Genomic DNA, 19,255 nt, shown 5'->3' with positions numbered 1-19,255 from the left:
TTATGTTCACAATAAGACTAATAAAAATTGCACAAAGAGAATGGATCTTATTTCACTTTCACCCACAAATTTATTTAAAGGATATTTATTGAATGGCCACTATGTGTCAGGAATTCTTGAGACACCAAAAATTCATAATTGAGTAAGGCAGCTCAGCTTCATGAATTCAAATAAAATAAATTCAGTAACTAAAAATGGTAATGTGTTATCATAAAGGTTTGCATATGGAGGAGCATTGATTTTATGATCAAAGAAGGCTTCTCAGAAGAGGCGTCATATGAATGGAGCTTTCTGTAATAAGTAGGTGCTCCCCAGAAGAGGAATGTCATTTATTTAGGAGCATGTGTGGTGGTCCAGAAAGCAGGACTATTTTCAGGACTTCATATTTTGAATAGCAAGCAATGAATCTGAAGATATAGGATGGACACTAGAGAGTTTGTATTTATCCTGAAATGTGGGAGAATTTTAAGTTTAACAATGGGATAACTACTTTGAGATTTGTTTTAATATTACATCCTTGGTATTTTTTTTTTTTTTTTATTCTGGATACGTTCATAGAATTCAAGATGTATGAACTCTTCCACCTCTGTCTTTTAAAATAAGGACAACTAGACATACAGAGTTAAGTGACTTAGCCCATAGATCACAATTTTAGGGGGTTAAACAGCAGTGGAAGCCAGAATTTTTCATTTTTTACATAACCATTAAGCACAATTGAACATGAGATCTTTTCCTGGACAACTTTTCACCTTGTGGCTGATGCATATTTTTGCCATGTACTTCTCATGTGTACAACACAGCCAAATAAGTTTATTATTGCTATGTATATTTTTGCTCTATATTTATCTTAAACTATAATTAATATACAGTATATTAGTTTTAGGTGGATACAATGATCCATTAATTCTATAAATTACTTAGTGCTCATCATGATAAGTGTATTCTTAATACCCTTTATCTATGATCCTAATAAATTCATTATTATTACTTATATTTTATGTCCTTAAATGGTACAATACTGTTTAATTCTTCTGCATTTTTATCTTAAACTCAACATTTAAAACATTGTTATGAACTACTGTATTTTATTTGTATATATATTTCTATATAAATATTAGGGGGCACTGAGCTCAATCACTCTTTTCCTTACAAAAGAAATGGTGTGCCACCTGCATATTTTTGCTATTAGCTATAATGATGTAGTAGCTATGTTGTATCTGTCTCCTTGTGCACATATATGACAGTTTCTCCAGAGGAACATCATGGCTAGAGATAATTCATGGGACACATTTGTGGAAATTAATAGGCATCTATTTTGGAGGCAGGAATCCCCACATCAGGGTGTATGACTTGGTGAGCACAGCAAGATGAGTCTGGCCCTCCATGTTATCCTTTGGCTAAGCTCTCTTACCTAGGACACAACTTGGTGGCTCTGGTAGATCCTAAAAATAATACCATCTGGTGATAGGAAATGAAATCTACAACTTTACTTGGTATTACTAAATTTCTCTTCAGTATGTTTATATCAATTACACTTTCTTCCGTAGAATTTAATAGCTTACAGTTTCCCACATCCTTTCAAAACCTTTGTGCTGTCAGGTTTTCTTTCTTTTCTTTTCTTTTCTTTTCTTTTCTTTTCTTTTCTTTTCTTTTCTTTTCTTTTCTTTTCTTTTCTTTTCTTTTCTTTTTTTCTTTTCTTTTCTTTTCTTTTCTTTTCTTTTCTTTTCTTTTCTTTCTTTTCTTTTCTTTTCTTTTCTTTTCTCTTTCTTTCTTTCTTTCTTTCTTTCTTTCTTTCTTTCTCTTTCTTTCTTTTTTTTGTCCATTTGATAGAGGTAGAGTAGTATTTTATTGTCATAACATATCATTTACAAAACACTTGTGAAGCTAAATCTGTTCAAAGGTACGCATGAGTGGCTAAACGGTTGAGCGTCTGCCTTCGGCTTAGGGCATGATCTCGGGGTCCAGGATCGGGTTCCACATGGTCTCCCTGTGAGTAGCCTACTTCTCCCTCTGCTTATGTCTTTGCCTCTCTCTGTGTCTTTCATGAGTGAATAAATAAATAAAATCTTATAAAAAAAATAAAGTAAGTCTATTCATGGATGTGCCTGGATTTTGTCTTGCCTTTCTCTTTTAAATGGGACCTTTTATCTTCCCATTCAGAAGTTTTAAATTTTAACATACACATCTTTATCATAACTTTTTGTGGCTTATCCTTATTATGCAGACTACCTGCCATAACCACTTGCTGCCTGGAGAATATCAATTCTGGGAATCTGCCAAGGGGCAGTATCTGCCTAGGAGTTGCCATGCCATTTTAGACACTGATTTCCATGCTGGTCTTTCATCCAAATTGTGTGAGCTCAGGCAGGCTTCACAGTCATGATAACACATACAGTAATAATTTTTGGTTCAATACAATCACTTCTGTTGTGATGAAATATCTAGCTAGCTACACATGGAAAAATGAAACATGCCAGGGCAAACCAAAGACAAATAACCGACAAATAAAATTTTAAATGTAAAATTTCAATTATGAAGGTGCTAGAGGAAAATATAGGTGAATATTTTCATAATCTTTGAGGCTCTGAAAATTTTAATCAAACTTTAGAGGCAACTTGGAGATCATAAATAAGTCATGTTTAGATTTGAATTCATAAATGAAACCTTTCATATGACATAACACCATAAAAATGAAAATAAACAAAACTAAAGAAAAAGATAATAAATTTTCTGAGACAGATATGCTATACAAAGCATTAATATTTTCATATATAAAATATTTTCAAACAAAGAAAATATATGTTAATAGAAATAATAATGCATATGAACAAGCTGTTATTAAAGAAGAAATACAAGCTATTGACATTCATGTAACCAGTCTTCAGGAAATTACACATAAAAACTGAGGTGTTAATATTTTGCTTACCAGTTTAGGAAAAAATAAGAATTAACAAGTTATATAAGGTATGACAATAGGTGGTTTTATAAAACTCTTAATATAATTTATATCATACAGCAAATATTCACTTAACAGTAGTTATTTATTGACAATGCTGAATGAGGATATGAATAAAATAGTACTATATTCAGTACTGTTGGAGATGTAAACTGGTATAATTTATGCCTTAAAATTTAAAAATATACTCTGACTGCAATGTAGAATGGGTTGTTTGAGTTATATGCAAGGTTGAGTTTATCAAGAACTTTCATCAAACTGATGTTTATGTTAGCCTCCAATTGGACAGAACTCAAATTGTGTTATGATTTGAGAATGTGGTTAAGTTGTTATATATCAAGGCAATGGGATACTATGAGCTGTTATAAATGATATTGTACATCAGGAATCTCTAGATATATTTTTGAATTGGAAACACTGCTTATCAAAGAGTGTGAGCTGTTTATGCCATTTGTAAAATAATTTATTATACTCAAATAATACTTCAGTATAGTAAGATTAATGTATGTGTTGGGTCATATAAATTTAAGTAATATGATTAACATTAAATGCACACTACATAAATGTTTTCAAATAAAGATTAACTTTATATCCACATAAAATCTTCTTCACTGCATCAGCTTGACATAGCAAGAGGCAAAAAGAAAACTGCTTTGTTTTTCTCAGACCACTGCTTCAATCATATTCTCTCAGCTATTCAGTGGCTTTGGAGAGCATTTTTTTTTAAGATTTTATTTATTTGTTCATGAGAGAGACAGAGACAGAAACATAGGCAGAGGGAGAAGCAGGCTCCCCACAGGGAGCCCGATGCGGGATTTGATCCCAGGACTCCCAGGATTATGCCCTGAGCTGAAGGCAGAAGCTCAACTGCTGAGCCACCCAGGCATCCCCTGGAGGACATTTTGACAGATTTTTTATGCATCCTCCCGGTTCACATCAGCAAACAGGTGACACAGTCACCATTGAAGTAAAAAGGAGTTTAATAAGGTGGGATTACAGAGATAATGGTAAGAATAAGGAAGCCAAAAGGAAATGGTGAAGCACACAGGGACGGCCAACAGTGGACACTAATACCAGTGGTATGCCTTTGGAGGTAGGGTTAGGGAATTGGCACTTGAGCACATGAAGCAGGAAACCCTAGCTAGGAGGACTCTGCAGGAGTTGTCACCATGGGTAAGAAGCACATTACCCAGCCACCCCCAGTAAAGGGTGTAAGTGAAATAAATGGCTTGAATTCTCAAGGCGCCTGGATGGTACAGTCGGTTAAGTGACAGACTCTCCATTTAGACTCAGGTCCATGATCTCAGGATCTTGAAATCAAGCCCCAGCCAGGCTCTGCACTCAGCTGAGGTGTCTGCTTGAGACTCTCCCTCTGCAACTCCCTCTCTTTCACATGCCCTTCTCTCTCTCTAAAATAAATAAATAAATCTTTTTTTTTTTTTAAGAATACCTTGAGTTCCCTTTCTTCCCTCTCTCATTATCCTGCTGGAGTAGGGCCCCAGTTGGATGGGCACAACCAGAAGCCAAAGGACATGAGGGACCAAAGAGTTGCAATGTGCAGAGGTTAGCATTCCGGGCCAGGAACAGGGCAGAAAAGAATCAAGAAAGGATCGAGAGGTTGTAAACACAGATTAACCATCATGAAATAACTTTTTGGTAAATTTCAGACAATAAAATAGTATTTTAAAATTTAAACATCCAGTCCAGTCTGTCCAAAAATTGAACCTCACATTTTTCTTACGGTGACTCCCTTTTTACCCCTAGAGGCTCTCACATTGAATGCCTTTCTGTGTTCTCCTCCGTTACCCCCTGGGTCCCCTCTGGCTTCTGCAGGGAGACAGATCTTGGCAGGGAGGAGGCATGAAAGAAAGAAAATAGGGCACAGAACTTTTTTTCCTCAATTTTGTTTCTGGTCATTACTTGACTGATAAATGCTGTCATGGCAAGCCTCCAAATTGATCCTTCAATTGTGGGCTATTTGTGGGACCGCTGGGGACATCATGAACCAGGCCCTTTTGCATGGACTCTGCACTCTCCTGTTGCTGTTTTGAGATGTCCCTCAGCTTCTATCCTTTGATGATGTCAGAATATTGGTGGCTTTCTATAAAGGTCTGAGTCATCTTTTCCTCTATTTTACAACTGTAAGTAATAGAGAATGGATAGTGACGCAAATGATAAATATTCTTTGTCAGTATGATATGACCTTTTTCTCCTAGCAGCTACTTGCTCCAGCAGGAAGTTCTTGGTGGTGAGGTCCTTTCCAGATGACTTACTTATCCACATATGACAACTTCCTCCTCCTCGTTGATAGGAATTCAAACACCGTTCCTTCATCCAAAGGCAGAAGTACAGCGACTCCTACTCTCTGTCCTCATTCTGCAGTAGAGGAGAGCTACAGACCAGAGAGGAAACTACTCTCATGCTTCTCATAATTTCCCAAGCTCTTTTATCTTTTTCTGAAATCTGTTATCTTTTGATTCAAGTTCTTTACCTTGAGTTCTTCTTGCTTGGCTTAAGGGTATTTGGAAAATAGCGCTTCTCCCTTCTCTTATGGAGAGGGAAACAGAAATGCTGCAGGACTGTTTATAGTTTTGAAATTTCCTTTCTTAAAAAAAAAAAAAACGATTTATTTATTTATTTATTTATTTATTTATTTGAGAGAGAGAGAAAGAGAGCATGAGCAGGAGGAGGGGCAGAGGGAGAGGGAGAAGCAGGCTCCGTGCTCAGGCTGCCAAAACCCAGAATTTGGTATAATGAGTCGTTTGGTCTTGAAGTGGGAATCTGGCTGGGTGGACAGGGGATATCTTCTGAATCCTAGGACAATGTGCTTACTACCTTGTTAATGTGTTACAATTAATGTGAAGGCATTTGTTAGCTTATTTTCTCAGCCTCCTTGGGACTTTACCCCCTATGTATATGATAACAGGAACTGCCTCACTCAACATGCAACTGTGAGTCCTATACATACATAGGTGAGTATGTACGTAACGTTTCAAAGCATATTGACATATTTGAAAAGACAGCTATTAAAACTTTCCCTGTGTGGTGATAAAATTTTAGGAAAGTTCTTTTTACTTGAATTTTTTGTAGATATTTTAGAATTTCTTGAATTTTCTAAATAACAATTCAAGACATAAAGGCTATGAATTTAAAAAAAATTAACAAGCAAGCAGACAAAGACACAAATAAGAAAAACAAACCCAGAGTCCACTTTCCTTCATTTTTTTAAAAAAGATTTTATTTATTTATTCATTCATGTGTGAGGGAGAGAGAGAGGCAGAGACACAGGCAGAGGGAGAAGCAGGCTCCATGCAATGAGCCTGATGTGGGATTTGATCCTGGGTCTCCAGGATCATGCCCTGGGCTGAAGGCAGGCACTTAACCGCTGAGCCACCCAGGGATCCCTCCACTTTCCTTCATGACAGAACTTACTGAAGTGTATTTAATAGCTCTTGGCTTTGGAGGAAGACATCGCCACGACTGCTCCTGGGCAAAAACACCAGAAATTGAATTGCTGACACTGACACAGAATGCTATGACTTCTGTCACAGAATGGATGCTTCCGCCACCATACTTGCCTGAAAATTAATTCTTCACGGAAGTAAGCTTGTGAAGCAATTTTGCATGAGTGTGTTTGAACCATGATGTCTCTGCCACATGTCCACACCCTAGTTTCTGGTCTCTGTGTTCAGGGCACAGGATTTGTAAGGCAGAGAAGTTTCCAAAATAGAGAGTATTTAAAAGGTGTTTAGTAGCCAGAAAACATAACAAGTGACCATTACCATGTATACTCTCAACATAATTAGAAAAAAGTAATCTTTGATTAGAAAAGATAAAACTTCTTTGCACTCATTTCTAGACTTCTGAAGTCCTTCCTGTAAACCTGTTGCTTAGGTTTCAACGTGATTTTTTTTTTTCAACGTGATTTTTAAAATACATTTGAAATGGGAGTAGCTTGTAAAACCAGCCCATGTTTACAGTTCTGCTTCAGGTTCTTAAGGCTAATTTTTCCTTATTTGGGAAACAGGGACAATGATATCTGTTGTGAAAGGTGGTTGTTTGTATTCTAGAAAATGATTACAAAGGGACAGACTTGTAGTAGTCATTGGTTAAGTGGTAATTGAGAATCATAAATATTACTGACATCATTATTGTTATTGTCATTGCTCTATTGATAGTTTTCAGGTTGATTCTCTCTCTATCTGGTAATTATATTACCTACATACATATTTAATGCAAAGAAAAAGTGTGGACTATTTTGCTATAGATAACCAAATAGATTTTCCTATCCTCTCAGACCCTGTGCATAGAGAATATATATTGCTATTCTTTTTTTTTTTTTATATTGCTATTCTTATAAGGCACTTTGTCCTTCAGCTTTCTGAGAACGGTGCCACACCTACACATTTTCCTTACCATTGGCTATTCTGTTCTTTGTTTGTGATACATTTACTCATAGGTATCCTTGCAATAATTGTTAGCATTCTTTTCCCTGAACAATAGCATCTTGATCATGAAACACTTCATTTACAACTAGAAGAAGATAGTCCTTGAGTAAAATTTCTAAACTAATTAAATACCATTTTTTTTAAGTGTTAGAACTACAATTTCCAAAGATCGTACATCATGAAAATGTTCCAGGGAGGCTTTTATAGGACAGAGTATTCCTCTTTTATATCCAAAGATGCCTCACTTTGTTTCACTCAGAAACCCATGTTCACTGAGGAGCTTTATAGAATAGATGACATATTTGAGATGTATCTTTACCTGAAATCTTTTGTATGTAATTACTGCAAATCATATTTTGGTAGTAGCTAAAATGAACAAAAAAGAGGGTTTTAAAAATTAAGAATTACACTTGGCTTTTCTCCCCTCATAACATTTAACACCTTGTAATACCTTGTAACACCTTGTATGATGAGCTAGTCTCCACCCCCCATACCATAAGGTTTTGAAGGACAGGCATAGCTCCATAGTATCCCAGTCTCCAAGAGCTGTTAAGAGTATAGAGCTGACTTTAAAAAGTGTTTGAGATGCTGCACAGACTGAAAATGAATTTTTTCCAAGTCCCTGGGAAATCACTGTAGATATTACTTATAAGCATTTTCAAGTACTCCTTCACTCTATACTTTAACGATCCTTTCTCAGCTGTCATTTGTTACCAGAAGGTAACCAAGGACTGAAAATACAGGTAAGATGCTATTTTATGAATATATTCCTCCTAGCTCTTGCCATTTCTTTGGGAACATTTTATTATTTTCAGTGATAGCAAGTCACATCAGGATACTTCCACAGGAAAATGAGTTCTGTGGTCTCCTGGGCTGGAGTTTTCTTCTTTATAATGAGACCACTAGGAGGTTCCATCAGGCAGTACAGAATCAAAACATATGGTTTACTTTCATTGGCTAAAACAGCATAACCAAGGCATACACAACAGGTCTGCAATACTCAAAAATGTATTGATTGATCTCAGAGGACCAGCATGATTTATGTTTTATAAGTTGGAGGCAATTCAACATTATACCTACAACAGACTAAAATAGTTCCCTCTTGCTATGTTTAATGGAGTGGAAATAAAATGGGTAGAATTTCAGTTGGTACATGTGAAATTGAGCAGATACCTCGCTTTGCCTTTGGGGTGTGTCATTTTGGTGAAAATCACAAATTCCATGTGTCCTGGGGAAAAAAGAAAGTAACTCAAAAGATCAGATAGTAGGCGATATTTTCTCTACCATATGTGGCAAGATTTTTAAATATTCAATAGGTGGAAATCTGATCAAGATTGCATTTTCTAGAATTTTTGCTGTATATATATATATATATATATATATATATATAGAAATGAATATGTATATATAAATATAAATATTTATTTAAATATAAATATATATAAATATAAATATAATATATAAAATATATAATATATATAAATATATACATATATATACAATCTATATATATATCTATATACACACACACACACACACACACACATATATATACACACATGTTGTTGATTACAGGAGCATCTATAATGTTTATAGATGACATTTGAGTATAGAAATATTAAAATTTCACTGTGAACATAAACCTTGACATGTTTCACAACTGCCCAGAAGGGGAGTCCATGTTTAAATTCACATAGTACAGGACACGTCCTGTAATATGCTCATCAAGTACATCTGAATGAGATTTTTGCCTCATAATTGGTCACAACCATGAGAAAGGCAACCTTCTTTCACATAAGTATAGAGATGCTAAAACTGAAGACTTCTTATATTAGAAGGACTACAGGCAAATGTCATACTGAACATCACTGAATTGGAACTTGGGGGAAAAATGCAAGACAAAACTCTAATTTAACATGATGCAAGATTTTAAGAAAATAAGGTTCCATTGTACAGAAAAACATAGAAACTCGTCTTAGTGGAATAATGAACATACTGCAATGTGTGGCAAATATGAAGGAGAATCTCAATTATTAAACATTCAAAGTGTTTAAAAGCTTATATATTTGAAGTAGTTTGGAGTAATGTCTATGATTTAACCTTTTTTTCTTGTTGTAATTTCAGCAATTGAATATGTTATACCACATCCTACTGACATCAATTGTCTTGAGAAAAATCAGGAAAAAAAATCTCAATTGTACCTCGTGAGACAAATCAAATTGCAAGCTGACATATGGATGAGCTGTCAGATTGGCACCAAATATGTTAACTTGGTGAGAGAATGCATTAAAACTTGGGTCCTGGAGGCAGTTAGGATTGAATAAATGATACATATTTTCAAATTTCTTACTAATATCACTTGTTTTCCCATAAATTAGGATTGCCTCTATTTAAAATCTTGCTATTTTATTTTGTATTCTCTGATTTTCTCGCGTATCTGTTGATTTTTAGAGCTGATTTAGTGTTTCTTAGAATTTATTTAGTGTAGTATTTTTCCAGAACACTATAATACTGGATCCCAAGGAACTTACTTTCATTGTAGTCAATCCTAACCGTCATGTCTTTTTCATGAGCAGGTGGTTTACAATTTATTATAATTATTTTTTTTAATATTGCATTATTTAAATTATATTATTCACAATGTATTGGAATGGAAATGTATTGATTTCCTTATTGTCACTCATGAATTATGTTATATTTATATAATTCACCATAAAATTATTTAGAATTATCATCATTTTAAAATATTTTAGATTTTAAATCTATCTCTTCAGTGAATTCTAACCATGAAAATTTAAACCTAAGAGAGAAAAATTCACAATACAATTATTATTCAGAGCTCTTGGTCTCTTAAATATTATTAAAAATGGATGATATTGATTGGGTTGAACCACTGAGGAACAACTGTACATATGAGGTTATGCTATTGATGAAAGACTACACAATATTAAGGTAAAAGAGCAGCAAACTGCTGGGTTGTTTTTCTGGGTGCCAGTGTTTGAACCCAGAGTTACAGACACACATCAAAGTCAAAAAGACATGCTGGATGAGAAACTGCAAACATGGAACAGCATGATCAATGTAGTGACTCATGGTTATCTGGGCATAAGAGAATAAATACAAAAGAAGAGACCACCTGGGCAGAATACAGAAAAGGAAGCCATCCACTCACTTTTAATAAATGGATTTTCTGCATTCCAGTGATTATTGAGTCTTTAAGAATATTGCAGGTAGGGCAGCCCGGGTGGCTCAGCAGTTTAGTGTCGCCTTCGACACAGGGTGTGATCCTGGAGACTCGGGATCGAGTCCCACGTCAGGCTCCCTGCATGGAGCCTGCTTCTCCCTCTGCCTGTGTCTCTGCCTCTCTCTCTCTCTCTGTGTGTGTCTCATAAATAAATAAATAATATATAGATAGATAGATAGATAATTCTATATAGAAAGAATTTATATTGTATATAAAATATATTTTTATTCATATATATATATATATATTATAGGTAGAAGTTTTCAGAGAATTCAGCTACCATGGAAACTACCACAAAACATTGGAAAGACATTTGGCAGGAATGACTGGGGAGAGGAATTAGCTCTAGAAGAAGAAAATATTAATAACTGTATAAAAAGAGGGTTTTGGGAGGGGGGATTTAGATCAAGAAGTCTCTAATGGGACACTGTTGTATATCAATAATTGAACTAATTTGCACTAAAAGATTCTGTATTATATAGTTTTTACAGAAGTAAGTTACTTTTGCTTATTTTTGAACTCTAGTACAAACATTTTCAAGAACAGATTCACTCTGTTTTTCCCTGTAGTAATAATAGTAAGATAATCCTGCCCTGTTTTGAAGGATTTTGATGTCTCTAACTTTAAATCAGTCCATAATAGATTTCTGATTTGGTACTATTTACAATATGGATTTTTAAAAATCTTTCTCATATATTTTGTTCTTTCTGTTTTCCTATGTGTATGCTTATGTGTTCACATATATTGACAATATGTCTTAGCTCTATCTTGTAATATTGGATTGGTTTTTTCCTCCTTTTTAAATATAATTTGAGGATATGTATATTTATTCAGTTTGCATTACAAAAGTAAGGATGAGAGAGTTATTTAACATATACACTTTATGACTATGCTGGGCTTTTCATAGTTTTGTAAATTTCGCTTTTCTTTCTGCATCTTTTACTTCAAGTAATACTTCTTAGATGTCATAATAATAACGTAAATGAATTCTTTTAAAAAAGATTGGGAAGTTTTTCTTCTGATACTGGTATCTTTTTGCTAGGGGATCGGGCATTCCTATTCATTAAGTATAAAGTTATGCTATTAAAGCTTACAAACAATGAAAAAAGAAAACACAGATTTGAACCCATGAATAACGGATTATGTAACAACTGACTTTCCTTCTTTTCAAAGTTGGGTTCATCTTCATTTACCTTTTAACAAAAGAATGTTTTTATCAAAGACTATGCATTTTTATTCTCATATATCTTTAACAAAAGCATTTGAAGAGCTACATTTGAAAGAAGTAAAATTAAAGGTGCCCTGGGAACAAATGAGTTTTTAAAATAGATTGTATGAGAAAGCATTATGAAATAACAATGGGATTAGAGCGTTGCTAGTTCTGTATGTTAATACTATATATAAAAATGTCACACTTCTCCAGATTCTCCAATGCTGTAGCCTTAGCCCACATACAATCTGAACTTTTGTAAAAGGAAAAATGATGATCCATGCCTAAAACAATTTTTATGTAATACATAATTTTACTTACTTGTCACCAAAATTGTGTGTGTCAAATATTTATAGGCAGACATAGAAGCTTTCATAGACAGTAAGGTGAGAGAATCAGAATTCAAATTGATAGAGTAAATACAACAAATGGGAAATTCTTGGGATAATTAGAAGATTTTATTTAAAAATATTGTTATCTGAGTATATGACAGACAGGCGGCTTGAGAGCATTTCTTCATATAATGAGTAATTTATGTGAGCAAAATCTCAACTAACAGTATAGCACATTGCTGAAAAACCTAGGGCAGCATTTCCAAAGATATGGTTCAATATGATATTCTCCATTAAAAAAAGTTTCTCTGCTGAAGTAACTGGGAGGCATTGCAAAATGTATCTCCATATTGAAGTTATTCAATATGTATTAAAGCTTTTAACAAGTAAAAAAATTTCTATGACTTTATTTGTCCATTCTTTCTTGTGGTTTTTGTTGTTCAGTTTTGTTTTGTCCATGTGACTTTTTTGTTTTACACTCTTGCTTATATTTTGCAGAGCTGGTGGTTAATGAAACATACATTTGAAAACACTGATTCAATGTGACATATCTGTATTAAGAGGCTTATATCCCAGTGTGGTTTTAGGTGAATTTTGTCTATTCCCACAGGCTGGTTCTTTACAGAAAAATTAATTGAAGAAAGTGTGTATTTGTAGAACATCCTCAGGAAAAATAAAAGGCATATTATCATAGAAGAAATAAAAGATCAGTTTGTCTTCTAAGTAACTATTTCAATCCTGCATTCACTTTGTTAGATATTTCAATGGTTTATAGTATCATTTCTTTACCACTATTTTCCCAGAGAATTTTCTTCTTCCTAAAATAAATTATGTTATTATAATGGTAAAGCCATCTAATGGTAAAGCCATCTAATATGAGAGATGAAGTTATCACACTTGACTATCATTCGTACTAAATATTTTTATTTATATTTACTTTTAAAAATCCAATGTAATGTGCATTTAAAAAGTTTACAATATATTACATGTATATATATTTTAATAATCTCAATAAAACAAATTTATAAAAGGACATAATATGCTATTTAGAAACTTTATTAGAATGTATATATTTTATTATAACAATAATTTGACTAAAGTGATATTTTAATATTAAAATGTACAAGATTATATTTTGGGAAGATATGTTTACATGTCTTAAAATTTTATAGGAACATTAGCTAAGGTCATATAAATTTTATTGTTTCAGAAAGCAGAGTTATGTGGTCAAAATGCATTTTTTTCTTGTTATCCAAAATATATGGCAATTATTTTTTCCTTTAGATATAAAAATTTCAGTAGTTTAATAAGCATAAGGTGTCCTCTATATGAGTAAAAACTAAAAATTCATTATGCTTAAAAATATGTGAGAATTTAAAATAGGAGGTAAAAAAAAAAAAAACAACAACTAACCAAGAAATAAATGATGTGACTCCAGCACACTCTTAAGATAGACACTGTGTTTTTCTGCAAACAAGTCGGTAATCATGAAAAAATAAGGACTTCCATTGAACTTTGTGAAGAGTGACATAATGCTCCTAAATTACCCAAAGGAAACTAAGACTGTGTGTGTGTGTGTGTGTGTGTGTGTGTGTGTGTGTGAGAGAGAGAGAGAGAGAGAGAGAGAGAGAGAGAGAATATAAATTTGGGGCAAGCGTAATAACATTCTGAAGAGTTTCCTATACATTTTGAATAATTACAAGGTCATTTCTGTGAAAAGCCCTATATTTAGGTTCATTCAAGTGGCTCAATTTTCAAATAAAAATAGAACATATCCTTATTAGTGCATAGGATGAAAATAAGCTGCACCTAATTGAATTTTCTATAGTTAAGCAATTACTAAGGGAATTTTACTTAAAATTCATTCCAGTAACCCTTTTATATTAGGAAAATCCAGTCTTTTACTTTGGAGAGCAGTTTACCTTGTTGCAGGTGTTCCTATTTGCAAATAATAAATTTGGGTGTTTAGGTTAAGACCATTTTGTTGAATTTCTTGGGTAAAGAAAAGTGTCCCAATTATATCTTAATCTATTTGATAAATGTATTTGTGGAAAAGTGCAGAGAATTTAATGAAAACTTGTAGGTACCAGATATTGCTAGCTTAAATACATCTTCAGATTCAGAAATGCCAACCTAGTCAAACAATGAATAATTAATACTTTAGGCCACGTACTTTTCCTTCTGTTTATTGATTTTTGAGATGATTCTTCTTTTTGAGGTCATGAAAAACTGGACTGATCCAGACACCATGGACTGAGAAGCTAAGCCTGTGGAAATTGCATCATTTGAAGGATATTATCTGCCTTTTATTTTCTCAATATATTATTCTGTTTGTTGAAGTCATCGTGGAGCAGATCATATTTGGAAATAATGGCTCTGAGTTTAATAAAAATGATGTATTTTTTTCAAATGATGCATTTGAATGAAAATAATTGCCTTTAATCTTTGACTACTTTTTGGTTATTAATTTCCCTGTAATTTTCAAAATATAATATAGTTCTTATCATTCACTCACCTTTTTGAACAGTGATTATATTTGATGAATAATGACTGATTACTGTTTTTAGGTAAGTGGGCTTTTGAATTCCCTTTGACTAGCCAGTTGCACACCATTCCAGAATTCGGAGACATGGAAGATTGGAAGCTAAAACCATTTCCTGAAAATTCATATCAAGTTGTTGCCTCTACACAGAATAGTTTAAATATATTTCTCTACCAGAGCAAAACAGTTTAACACATTGTTGCAGATAAAATGATCTTCTCTGACATTTTCAGAGCAGCATCTTAAATTTGAATATGTGTGGCTAAAATAGATCAAAAGAAGTGTACATTTTATACAAGGTACTCCTATATTTAAATAGTGCTGAAGCTAATCTCATATGTAATATTTTAAAAATTTTCCCAATAACTTTAATGCTAGGAAAAATTTTAACAGTTTTTCAATTATCACATCATCACATTAACTCAACTAGATAAATCTTACTTTAGCTCTTAGGAATATGAAACTATAGTACAATCATATATATGCATTTGCTAAATGTTGATTAAGATATTGATTTTAAATAATGCAAAACAAAAACAGAGAAAGATAAAGTTGAGGCTGAATAAATTCAGTTAGATTTATTCGATTTCTTGATCTTTAGTAGGATAAATCTTTCAACTTTCCTGATCATGATCTGAATATGGACAGGTGATTATCCTGGGACATTAATTGTTTTAAAGATTTTATTTATTCATTTATTTTTTATTTATTATTTATTTGGAGAGAGAGAGAGAAAAAAAAAAGAGCACACACTCAGGAGGCAGGTGGAGAAGCAAAATGGGAGGGTGAGGGACAAGACAACTGGGCACTGAGCTGGGAGCTGGAGGCAGGGCTGGATCCCACAATGCCAGAGGTCATGACTTGAGCTAAACCAAAAGTCATACACTCAGTAGACTGAGCCACCCAAGCGTCCCTATCCTGGGCCACTGTTAACAAAAAAATAATAGTTAATGAAAATAGATATGAAGTAACACTTAAGTACTGCTTTAAGAAATATGTATGAACTTTACAAGTCTATAAGATATTTGTGTTTACTTGGTTGTACCCATTTAGGTGGTGGTGAAAATATGGTAGGTCAATTTTCTTTTTAAAGCAGTATGGGGAAGTTGATGGATCTGTCAAAGCCCCTGAATCGTTTTAGTATCACCATTGACAGTAAGTTTAGCTCCAACCTGAACTAATTTATCTTTGAAAAAAAAAAAAAAAGGAAGTTACTGTAATGCAAATGATAGTTACCTCTAAGTTGCTGATATTAGATACCAGTCCTCTCCTCCAATTGTTTTTAAGTGTTCTATTAACAGGTATTTACCACCATGAATTTTCTTATGACAACTATGCTCAGATAGCCATGCAACATAACAAGCCACATTCAAGGAAATTATTTGGTTTGTGTACTCTTTAAAAAAATCATAAATCTCAAGTTTCTGAATTGGAAAATTATCTGGCCCAAACTTCTCTATGTTATTTGTTAAAAACTTTGAAAATTGAATATTAGGACGTCCAAATAGTGTATTGTTTTTAGGTCAATCATTATGGTTGGCATGAAGATTTATTGGACTATATCGTCTGGAGATACTCTAACAATACATAATCTTTGGATGCCCAAGTTAAAAGAATAATTTACCCAAACCCTAATATATATATATATATATATATATATATTAGTCCAATATATATATTCATATATATATTCCTGTATATATTTTCCTTGGCAAATGACCAAGGTATAAGTTTGTAATTTTTAATTTAATTTGTTTTCCATAATAAATATTTTTCAAATGCCTTCAGGACAATTCAAGACACTAAGACTAATAACGTATTACTAAATCATTAAAATCACCTGACTCAACAGACTTATCCCAGAGACAAAATTGCTTTATCTTGGGATATAGTTTATGATAATACTCAAGTCAATTTTACGGCTGACTTATTCTAACAGACACATGAAGAGGAAACAACTAATAAGTCATTTGATGTCACGTGAGCAACACTGAGTTTCAAGCATTTTGTAAGGGTCAGAATCCAGGGTAAATATGTCCTTCTGGTAGAATGTGATTACACTCTGAATGAACTTTTTTTTCAGGACATCAAGGCTTTTATTTTTCATCATTAGAATAGCATTCTGAGATTTATTTTTTGAAGGGGAGGTATTCCACAGTAAAATAACTTTTTGTTGATATACTGGGTAATATATCATACACACAAAGAGGCATTATTTTCCACATGCAGCCAGGACATAAAATCAGCAGGAATAATGGTCTGTGTTAAAAGAGAGTGTGTCTGAGGCCAACACACACGATTATGACCAAAGTTGTGATACCAGTTTATGACTTTGAATTCAATGGTAGATTTAATAATGACATTGAATGTTTACTCTTGATTAATATCCAGTTACAGCATTGTTACTGAAATCTTAATACAAACTTCCTAGTTGCTTCTGTTAGGACTATTTGCCTAACTGCCTCCACGTATTCAGGTGGTTGTGTAGGCACACGTTCTACTGCAGATCACTAGATGCTGTAATAAAGGAAATCTTTGTGACTTGAAATTATGAGGTTCTTCTTTCTCTTCAAGTGCTTATTATAACGAGTGAGATTCATTGTCACTACCTCTTTGCTTATTTTCTTCATAGAACTTTTCATATTATGACATAATCTTGTTTATTTGTTTTTACATTATTTGTGGTCTGCATTTCCTTGCCAATCCAGGAGCTCCACAAGGGGCCTCTTCTATGTGTGTTTGGTTGGCCACTGTTTACCAATGCCCAGACTAGTAAAATTGTGCCTGACATATGCAAGTACCTGTTACCATTTATTAAATAAATCAGCAAATAAATGCATTAAAATCAAATAAATATGAAAATTGTAATAGTTGACTTAACTTCTCAGAAACATAGCTTTCTTGTCTCTAAACCTGGGTTTAATTAAATTTAATCCAAAAGAGAGTTGAGATTATAATTGAAGAAGTAATATAACTTAAGTGTCTTAATTCAGTGTACAATTTACAATATTAAGCTTAACCCATGTTGGTTAATTTCCTTCTATCTTTGAACAGTAGACTCTCTTGTAAAATTGTTATTTAGAGCCCAGATAATTTCCATAACCCAGATAATTCTGTTGTGGAATTTGAATTTACAGAATAGACCATAACTCATCAAATGCTTGACAATGTGCCTCCTCTATTCCTTATTTTTTTTTTATTTCAGGGTATTGCTTTATAGATTACACTTCCAGATTACAGTAAAAGGAAATCTAAGATAGCATAGAATTAAACCTTTTGAAACTATGAAGTATATTAAGGTAATATTGATGCATTAAAAATGGTTTGTATTTAACCTCTTTGTTTTACAATTTAGGAAACTGAAGCCTAGTGTTGAGTTGATAGAGTTTGAAGATCATTGCACTGCTAAAATAGAGCAGATGTACTGAAATTAATCAATCACTTCAGAACTTCTGACATAATAAATGATCATGATACTCTTCCTAGAAAGCTTGAACTTTATTCTAGAATCATTCTCAATACAATGTCCCATATTGATAGCCCTTTCCAGTTGGGCAGAGTTGGCATGTAAGGGGAACTCCATGTGTAATCACAAATGAAGTTTAAACCTCTTATTTAGATTAGATTAATGCAGATCATTGAAGGACATTCAAAGCAACACAGGAATTAGAATCTGATTTTTTGACTTCTACTTTACCAATGCCCCTTTTTAAAAATCAAAGCCATTTACATATAAGGATTGTATTGCTTCAAGATGGATCATAGTAAAAATAAATAATTTGTAGACATCAAAAGATGAAATGTAAAAGGAAACTTATAATTCTTTTAATATTTTACTTTGAAACTTCAGTTATTATTTAATGAATTTAAATTTTTTATATTATAGGGCTCTGCTTTGAAGCTGTAACTTAGTAAATTTATTTTTTCTGAGCTTTTAGACTACCTTTAAACAGTGACCTCATATAAAGTATTATACATTCAAAATATACTGGAATGCCATTAAGCTAGCTATAAATTAAAGATGATCTAAAATCTCATTGGGTGGTGAGATTGATCCAAGGACCAAAAGTGTGATATCTTTCTAGAATTTTGGGTATGTCCTTTTTTGGCTTTATATTTCTTTAATTAATAGAGAAAAATTGATAACTTTTTTCATGATGTCCAAAAGCCTTGATTTGTGGTGGCCAATGAATTCAGAATCTTCTAGCAAGTTGTAAACACTAGGAAAGTACTGAGCTCACCATATTCTTAAAATTTAAGTGGTATGGAATTTTTTCAAGATTTTTCATCTGCAATACTTCCCAAACTGTTATTTTCCTACCTTATAAGCTAAACTCATTTATAGACACTGCTATATAAATTTAAAAAATTGCATAAGAAAAACTGCACATATTTCCAAAAATATCTGGCAAGTTCTCACATGCTTTGGATCTATTTCTATACATTTGACATCTTACACATTTTGGGTAATTTTTATACATTTGGAGTAATTTATCATATTTTAATGAATAATAATTATGAAT

Source organism: Vulpes lagopus, chromosome 4 (assembly GCF_018345385.1).
Source record: "Vulpes lagopus strain Blue_001 chromosome 4, ASM1834538v1, whole genome shotgun sequence".
Taxonomy (NCBI): Eukaryota; Metazoa; Chordata; class Mammalia; order Carnivora; family Canidae; genus Vulpes; species Vulpes lagopus.
The sequence above is the reverse complement of the archived record's forward strand: the minus strand, read 5'-3'. Positions refer to the sequence as shown.